Below are 10257 nucleotides of genomic sequence, written 5' to 3'. Positions count from 1 at the left end.
GTGTTTGCCTGAGGTCAGAGGTATGGGAATTGACTGCAAAATGTCATGAGGGAACATTTTAGGGTAGATAGCGAAGTACAATATCTTGGATTTGTTGGTGGTTAGATAGGTACATACATTTGTCTTATATACTTAAAATCAGTACACTTGTTACAGTTAAATTGTGTCTCAATAAAGTTGAATTAGAAAAAAGAATTAAGGCCGGGCACGGTGGCTCAGCCTGACCAACATGGTGAAACTCTGACTCTACTAAAAATAAAAACATTAGCTAGGTGTGGTGATGGGCACCTGTAATCCCAGCTACTTGGGAGGCTGAGGCAGGACAACTGCTTGAACCCAGGAGGTGGAGGTTGCTGTGTGCCAAGATCATGCCACTGCACTCCAGCCTGGGTGACAGAGTGAGATTCAGTCTCAAAAAAAAAAAAAAAAAAAAAGAAAGAAAAAAAGAAAGAAAAGAAAAGAAAAGAAAAAAAAAGCATTATTAGGCATAATTAAAGAAGATATACATAGAAGAAAACCCATGTCCATGGATTAGAAGACTCAACATTTTCAATATGTAAAATACATCCTAAATAGTTCTATACATCTATAGACCTAATACAATTTCAATGAAAGCCCAAGCAGATTTTGTGAAAAAAATTGACAAGCTAATACTAAAATGTGTATAGCAATGCAAGAGACAAGAAGAGTCAAGGTAATCTTGAAGAAAAATAAAAGAGTTGTAGAAGTTGTAGTACCAAATATGAACACTTACCACAGTGTTACAATAGTTAAGAATAAACAACTGCCTACTGGAATGAAGTAGAGAATCTGAACAGACTCATACCTACAGAACTGAATTAGTGAGAAAGGTGGCTCTGCAGAGAAGTGAGGAAACAATATTCTTTACAAGTAGAAGGTGCTACGTCTATTGGATCTCCATGTGGAGAAAGAAAGTGAATCCCGACCCCATTTTAACACCATGCTAAAAAAATCAGTTCCAGGTGGATTTATACCAAATATAAGGGTCAAAATGCAAAGCTTTTCAAAGAAAGTACATAAGAATATTATCATGATCTTGGGGTAAGAATGATTTCTTAAGCATGTGATTTATTCCAGGCACTCAAAGTAAAGAAAACATAACATTATTTTATTTTCCAAATAAAATCAATCTGACCTCCCTTCCCCAACAACACCCATCAAAGTTGGAAGAAAATCTAATTTTTCCATGGTAGAAAATCTTAATTTTAACCGACAATTCTACAGGAATCCTAGGACTTTTGGTAATTTAAGGATGAATTGCTGATCTTGACTCTATCTTTGTCACAGTGAAAATGTTCATTTTCCAAACTGAACAATGCATTCTACACTAAGCTTTAGATCAGGAATCTCAATGTGCTGCAACTATGCAGGCATCCCCTGTGTGCGAACTGGAAAGCCCCACTGCCTGTTCTCACATAGGGGATGCCCGCATAGCTGCACCACATTGAAGTCATGCAAAAACATTTCCACCACTCCCCTTCCTCAAGTCCAGGCCACTCCTTTCCCTCTCAACCCTGGGAACCCTGACCTTTTCAAACAACTCAGCTCCTAGACTCCATTCTAGTTTTTGTCGTTGTCGTTTATTTTTTTTGTTTATTTATTTATTGAGACAGGGTCTCATTCTGTTTGTTGCCCAGGCTGGAGTGCAGTGGCACGATTTTGGCTCACTGCAACCTTGACCTTCTGAGTTCAGGTTATCCTCCCACCTCAGCCTCCCAAGTAACTGGGACTACAGGCGTGCACCACCACACCTGGTTATTATTATTATTATTATTTGTATTTTTTGAAGAGATGGAGTTTTGCCATGTTTACCAGTCTGGTCTCAAACTCCTGGGCTCAAGCAATTCACCCACATCAGTTTCCAAAGTGCTAGGATTACAGGTGTGAGCCACTGTGCCCGGCCCATTCTAGGTTTTTGAAAACAGAGTCCTCAACTTTTTTCCTTTCCCTTTTTTTTTTTTTTTTTTTTTTTTTTTTTTTTGTTGTTTTTTTTTTTTGCCCAAAAAGTGAAGCTCAGGCTCCTCAATGCTCAAACCCTTGGCCAACCCTCTTTAGAGCAGAAAAAAAAAAAAAAAAAAAAAAATGTTTGAGTCCAACATCTAAGAAGAAAACACACACACTCACACACATACATATGCACACCTAGTTACAGGAATTCTGTCGAAAGAACCTGAGGGGTTTATTTTTATTTATTTATTTATTTATTTTGAGGCAGAGACTCGCTCTGTCGCCCAGACTGGAGTGCAGTGGCCGGATCTCGGCTCACTGCAAGCTCCGCCTCCCGGGTTCACGCCATTCTCCTGCCTCAGCCTCCCGAGTAGCTGGGACTACAGGCGCCGCCACCTCGCCCTGCTAGTTTTTTTTGTATTTCTTAGTAGAGACGGGGTTTCACCGTGTTAGCCAGGATGGTCTCGATCTCCTGACCTCGTGATCCGCCCGCCTCGGCCTCCCAAAGTGCTGGGATTACAGGCTTGAGCCACCGCGCCCGGCCCGAACCTGAGGGGTTTATAACCAAAATACTTTGGGAAAATCTCAAAAATGTTTGGGGTATAGTTTAAGCAGATATGTATGTGTGCAGGTGTGGAAATGTTCAGCAGGTAGGTTGGTGAGGCTCCTGCCAAGCCAGTAGAGAAGTTTAACTTTATTCTGTAATCACGGCTGGTGTGGCTGGGTTATTCCCCCAAGGAATAAGACCATCTTTTGAAGTTTTCCAAAAGTTATGAATGGGAGAAAGTAGAACCCTATACTTGGGATGAGAATGGCACTTTGGTGAGACAGGTCATCAGTGCTAGAGGAAGATGAGTAGGCGTGGCTCTGTTGATGCAGGACAGCTCTGTGGACACGCACAGACAACCAAGGAGGAGGTGTGTGGAGCATCCCCTCTGTTCTGCAATGGTGTTTGCTGCAGTGAGAGTCCCAGGAAAATGGGAGGGGTGCGGAAATAATTCTTTAATTGTAACTCACGCCTCTATTTGGTTTTCTCATGGTTGGTGTGGTCTGGGAAACAAAGCTTCAGTGTGTGTGGCTCTGGGCTAATTAATCAGGGATTTATCATCATAGTAGTTACTCTAGGGAATGAGCCTCACCAACATTCCAGCGAATGTGCTAAGTGCTTAATATTTATCAGGTCAATTACCACCCTGCAAATAAGTGACATTAACCCTATTTTATAGTTGAGGTAACTGGGGCAGATAAGCCTCAGAGTACATAACAAATAGCAGAGCTTGAGTTCAAATCCAAGTCTAAATCCAAAGCCTGTGTGTTTATCATCATTTCACATTTTTTCTTAAGATAAAACCAACTATATCATGTTGTTTCCTTCTCCCTACCAAAGCAGAATGTATGAGAGACTGTAGGCTCCAGAAGTGACATTAGATATAGTGGATTTAAACTTGCTGGGACCAGTTGGGAGAGAATACAAACCTTATGTGAGCTGGGAAATGAAGAGGAAATTTACTGCCAGTAATATACTCAGATTAAAAAAAAAAAAAATCTTGTTGGACTGCCTTGACACTTATTTGGATATTAGGTACAAACATGTTATTTGGAATTATGTTCACTACAAGGATGCAGTAGCAATAATTTTTCAGTAGAGCTTAAACAAATTAAAATATGAGTCCTCCTTGTACCAGGCAATTAGATCTACTGATCTCGTCCTCATCTTGAAAGAAAAATTGGGGGCCAGGTGCAGTGGCTCTTTCCTGTAATCCCAGCACTTTGAGAGGCTGAGGTGGGCGGATCACGAGGTCAGAAATTCCAGACCAGCCTGAACAACATGGTGAAACTCCGTCTCTACTAAAAAAATAAAAACTTAGCCAGGTGTGGTGGTGCGTGCCTGTAATCCCAGCTATTCGGGGACTGAGGCAGGAGAATTGCTTGAACCCAGGAGGCAGAGGTTGCAGTGAACCGAGATCGCGCCACTGCACTCCAGCATCCACAACAGAGGGAGACTCTGTCTCAAAAAAAAAAAAAAAAAAAAAAAAAAAAAAAGAAAGAAAAATAGAAAAGTTGGCTGGGCGCAGTGGCTCATGCCTGTAATCCCAGCACTGCAGCACTTTGGGTGGATCATTTGCGGTCAGGGGTTGGAGACCAGCCTGGTCAACATGGTGAAACCCTGTCTCTACTAAAAATATGCAAATTAGCCGGGTTGCAGGGGGACACACCTGTAATCCCAGCTACTCGGGAGGCTGAGTCAGGAGAATTACTTGAGCCTGGGAGGCGGAGGTTGTGATGAGCCAAGATCGCACCAATGCACTCCTGTCTGGGTGAGAGAGTGAGACCCTGTCTCACAAAATAAATAAATAAATAAATAAATAAATAAATAAATAAATAAATATAAAAAAGTTTAAGTCATTTTTAAAAATAAGCATTCCATATATGTACTTAAAACCATTGACTAGCACACTTCAACCAGATGAATTTTATGGCATGTAAATTATATCTCACTAAACTGTTAAAAATAAACAAATGCTTTCATAGTCAAGAATTACTTATAGCTCTACATGCCTTCTTCAGTTGTATACACGCATGCATTGGCTTTGCCTAGTCATAATCACTTTACACTTGTTTGTACTTAAGATAGCTTTGCATTCACTCTTCTACAATCTTGTATTTGTGTTGTTAGTGGTCGCACAAATTTCCTCATGACACCTGTCATTTAATCAGCCATTGTGTAGCTGCTACACAATCAGATTGTTTCAAGGGCTTTGCTCTTACAAATGCCACTCTTTTACAAAGGTATATAAATAAAGTTTTTATTCTTTACATTTCCAATATTGGGATTATAAAGTTGAAGCTATGAACTTTTGTAGGGTTCTTGCTATATATTGCTAGAAACAGTGCATCAATTTTTATGCCAGTAGCAACTCTTGAGTTCACACATATCTTATTGGTCTTTCGAGTTCCAAACTTGATTTAACGTAAGTATTTGAGTGTCTAATATCCATGATATATTCTATAATTTTAGAAAAGCTCAATTTGTATTTCTTATTTCTCCCCTGTGTAATAGGGTGTTTCATAAAAGTTAATATTTTATTATTTTATCTTATTTATTTATTATTGAGACGGAGTCTCATTCCATTGCCAGGCTGGAGTGCGGTGGTGCGATCTCCTCTCACTGCAACCCCTGCCTCCCGGGTTCATGTGATTCTCCTTCCTCAGCCTCCCAAGTAGCTGGGACTACAGGAACACACCACCATGCCTAGCTAAGTTTTGTATTTTTAGTAGAGATGGGTTTTCACCATGTTGGCCAGGATGGTCTCGATCTCTTGACCTCATGATCTGCCCGCCTCAGCCTCCCAAAGTGCTGGGATTACAGGCGTAAGCCACCGCACCTGGCCAAAAGTTAATATTTTCAAGATGAAATATTTCTGGATTGGTCTGGATTGGTTCCATTGGGTCTATGTGTCTGTTTTTATGCCAGCATCATGCTATTTTGATTCTTATACCTTTATAGTAGAGTTTGAAATCACACAGTGTGTTGTTCTGGCCTTGTTCTATTGGCACAAGAATGGTTTGGCTATTTAGAGTCTTTTGTGGTTCCATATGACTTTTAGGATTGTTTTTATATTTCTGTGAAAAATGTCATTGAAATTTTCATAGGGATTGTATTGAATCTCTCTATTACTTTGAGTAGCATGGATATTTTCACATTATTAATTCTTCTAATCCATGGACAAGGGATACCATTTCAATTATTTGTGTCTTTTAAAATTTCGTTCATCAATGTTTTATAGGTTTCAGTCTTTTACCTTCTTGTTAAATTTATTCCTAAGGGCTTTTTTTTTTTTTGGTATTATGAGATTATTCTCTTTTTTCAAATAGTTTGTTAGTATATAGAAATGCTGCTTTTTTATGTTAATCTTTGTATCCTGAAACTGTACTAAACTCCCTTATCAGCTCTAACAGTTTTTTTGGTGGAGATTTAAGGGCTTTCTATACATAAAACCATGTCATCTACAGAGACAATTTAACCTTTTTTAAATGTTTATTTATTTATTTATTTTTGAGATGGAGTCTCACTCTGTCACCCAGGCTGGAGTACAGTGGCATGATCTCAGTTCACTGTAACCTCTGCCTCCCAGATCCAGGCGATTCTCCTGTCTCAGCCTTCCCAGTAGTGGGGACTACAGGCGTACACTACCACACCCAGCTAATTCTTGCATTTTTAGTAGAGATGAGATTTCGCCATGGTGGCCAGGCTGGTCTCAAACTCTTGACTTCAAATGATCCACCTGTCTTGGCCCCCCAAAGTGCTGGGATTATATGTGTGAACCACCTCGCCTGGCTTCCACCATTCCTGGCCTGGATGCCATATATTTCTTTTTCTTACTTAATTGCTCTGCCTAGGATTTCCAGTATTATGTTGAATAAAAGTGGCAGGAGTGGACATCCTTGCTTGTTCCTGATCTTAGAAGAAAAGCTTTCAATTCTTCATTATTGAGTACAGTAGTCCCTCCTTATCTGCTGCAGTTTTGCTTTCCATGGTTTAGTTACCTGCAGTCAATCATAGTCCAAAAATAGATGAGTACATTTCAACCATATATTTTGAGAGATTGAAAGATAATATATAAGGAACTCAAACAACTCAATAATGAAAAAACAAATAACCTGATTAAAAAATGGGGAAAGGATTTGAATCCACATTTCTCAAAAGAATACATACAAACAACCAATAGGTATATGACAAAATGCTCAACATCACTAATCATCAGGGAAATGCAAACCAAAACTGCAATGAGATATCATCTCATACCTGTTCGCATGTCTATTATCAAAAAGACAAATGATAACAAATGTTGGTGAGGATGTGGAGAAAAGGGAACCCTTCCGCACTGCTGATGGAAATGTTAATTAGTACAGCTATTATGAAAAACAATGTGAAGGTTGCTCAAAAAGTTAAAACTAGAACTACCATATGATCCAGCAATTCCACTAAATGAAATTAGTAGCTGCACTCTCATGTTCACTGTGGCATTATTCACCATAGCCAAGCTAAGGGATCAACTTAAGTATTATAATGTATCTATCAGTGGATGCAAGGACAAAGAAAATGTGGTTTATATACACAATGGGATAATATTTAGCTTTCAAAAATAGTAAAATCCTGTCATTTGCAACAACAAGGATAAACCTAGAGAACGTTATGTTAAGGGAAATGTCAGACACAGAAAGACAAATACCACATGGTCTCCCTTATATGTAGAATTGTCAGACTCATAGACCAGATACTAGACAGAGACTAGAATGGTGGTTTCAAGGGGCCCTGGAGGGGGGTTAGGGATGGTCAAAGATGTAAAGTTTCAGTTAGACCCAAAGTTTGCTGTAAAACATGATGGCTATAGTTAACAATGTATTGTGTACTTGAAATTGCTAAGAGGGTAGATTTTAAGTATTTTCACCACAAAAAAGTAAAATAATATGTATGTCAACTAGCTTGAATTGGCCATTCCACAATGTATACATATGTCAAAACTTCGTATTATACATTACAAACATACACAACTTTTGTCAAAATATATTAAAAAGATGAAATATTGCTAACTGTCAGTTAAACCAAAATGAAACATGCATTTACAACTTTTCTAAATAAAAACAATGAGCTGCTTCCCTTACTTTTCTTTCTTACATTTATTTTTTTCCTGTTTGCAGTACAATTTATTCTTTCCTTGTTGTTTTAAAGCTGATTATACTTTCCCCAAGTAATTAAGACAATACTGAAAACTTTAAAAGCATGCTTATCCCCTTCCTAAATGAAGTTACAAATTCTGTAGAATGTTGGTGCAAATGCCCATCTATATTATTTAGCCGTATCTTCATTGTATATATTTAAACAAGAATTCGCTAAAAAAAAGGTGGCGTGAAATTAATATAACTTTTGAATTAGCATTGAGGAGTTTAAATTAAGACTGTAGAGTAAATTGTGGCAATTGGATTATAAGAAATTCAAAGACTAAAATGATGTCTTATTCTTATATCATGTATTTCATAGTATAAAGGAAGTGGTTAATATGTGCTCATTAAATGGAATTAAAAATTTAGTACTGAAAACATTTTCATGATCCCAGATCACTAGGAGGATATTTCAGATGTGGTATCAAGCTGGGTCTATTTATAGTAGAAATAAGAATCTGTCTTTCTAGTGAAAACTAGTAAGAAAAGGTCCTAATGACAGCATTTATCATCCAACAACAATATGTTGGTCATTAAGAAATTACTAGCTTCTTTTGTTTCACTACAATCCCTAGAGGTACAGTGTAATTATCAGTGATTACATATGATAAAGCTGGAACTTCAGAAGTCAGGTGATTTGTGGAAGATCACACAGTGAGTGGCAGAATTAGGACCAAGTCACAGGTCTCTAGATCCAAATCTCAGGTTTTTAGCACTGCACAAGCTTTTCCCAAACTGCTGTCTCAGGACGCTGATCCAGGGAGTACCTGCTGTGTGCTCCATTATCCTATTAGAAAGTCATGGCCTTGGCCGGGCGCAGTGGCTCACGCCTGTAATCCCAGCACTTTGGGAGGCTGAGGCAGGCGGATCACGAGGTCAGGAGATCGAGACCATCCTGGTTAACACAGTGAAACCCCGTCTCTGCTAAAAATACCAAAAAAATTAGCCAGGCGTGGTGGCGGGCGCCTGTAGTCCCAACTACTCGGGAGGCTGAGGCAGGAGAATGGCGGGAACCCGGGAGGCGGAGCTTGCAGTGAGCTGAGATAGTGCCACTGCACTCCAGCCTGGGAGACAGAGTGAGATTCCATCTCAAAAGAAAACAGAAAAAAGTCACACATATCAGAATGTTGAATATGCCAACGCGTAAAGAAATCTGCTCAATTTAGTTTATCTTGGGGTAGAGAATATTAAAATATCAAAATTCATTTTTTAAAAATTTAAGAATTTATTTACAATAACTTAAAGAGTACAGTTGAATTGTTTGTAACTCAAAGGGTAAACACCTGAGGGGATGGACACCCTATTTTTCATGATGTGCTTATGTCACACTGCATGCATGTATCAAAACACCTCATGTACCCCATAAATATATACACCAACTATGTACCCTGAAAAATTTTAAAAATTAAGAAAAAAATAAGAATTTAGTTAGGCCTATTTTTTTCCTTGTGAAATAAATAGCAATTTTATTTACTTATAAGCTCATAAATGCTTTTTGGAAAGCCATGTCAAACCAAACTGGTCTACATAACCCGTTATACTACTTTACTAGAAGGAAATGAAATTCATTTGCTGTTCTTTTATTTGGCTCTCAGTGAAATATTATATAACCCCTCACATCATGTTAAAACAAAACTGTCAAGAACATAAAAAAAGAAAAAATCTACTTGCTCTTCACTTTATATCTCCGGAAATGTTTTGGGTTTCCTCAGTGAGTGTTTTTTGTTCATAGATATGATCACCTGTTATGTGCTTTACAGGGGAAATGAGGTTTAGAATTGATGAGCCAGCCACCCTCCTCCCAGTCTTAGAGGTGAGCACTCTGATCCTAGAAAGGTGATAGGACTTGCCAAAAGTAGTTGGTGGAACTGAGCTTCTCATCAGGACTTTTGTTCCATGTGATCTGTTATAGTATGAAGTTTTTGCCTGACCCAACCTAGGATATCGTTAACAATGAGTTCAAGTTCTTGTGGGAATTAAGGATATGAGCCTCTTTTAAGAAAATAAAATATGCTGGCCAAGCACACTGACTCATGCCTGTAATCTCAGCACTTGGGGAGGACGAGGTAGGAGAATTGCTTGAGGCCAGGAGTTCAAGACCAGCCTGGGCAACATAGTGAGACCCTATCTCCACACACACACACACACACACACAATGAAAAAGAAAAAGAAAATTAGCCGGATGTGATAGTACATGCCTGTAGTCCCTGCCACTTGGGAGGCTGAGGCAGGAGGATCACTTGAGCCTGAGAGGTCGAAGATGCAGTGAGCTATGATTGTTCCACTGCACTTCAGCCTAGGTGACAGTGACGAATGAATGAACAAATGAAAGAAAGAAAGAGAGAGAAAGAGAGACAGAGAGAGGAAGGAAGGAGGAAGGAAGGAAGGAGGAAGGAAGGAAGGAAAGAAGGAAGGAGAGAGAGAAACAGAGAAAAGAAGGAAGGAAGGACAGAGAAAGAAAGAAAGAAAGAAAGAAAGAAAGAAAGAAAGAAAGAAAGAAAGAAAGAAAGAAAGAAAGAAAGAAAGAAAGAAAGAAAGAAGGAAAGAAAGAGAAAGAAAGAAAGA

This window comes from Rhinopithecus bieti, unplaced genomic scaffold (genome assembly GCF_001698545.2).
Source record: "Rhinopithecus bieti isolate Rb0 unplaced genomic scaffold, ASM169854v2 scaffold_38527, whole genome shotgun sequence".
Taxonomy (NCBI): Eukaryota; Metazoa; Chordata; class Mammalia; order Primates; family Cercopithecidae; genus Rhinopithecus; species Rhinopithecus bieti.
This window is presented reverse-complemented; position numbering follows the sequence as displayed.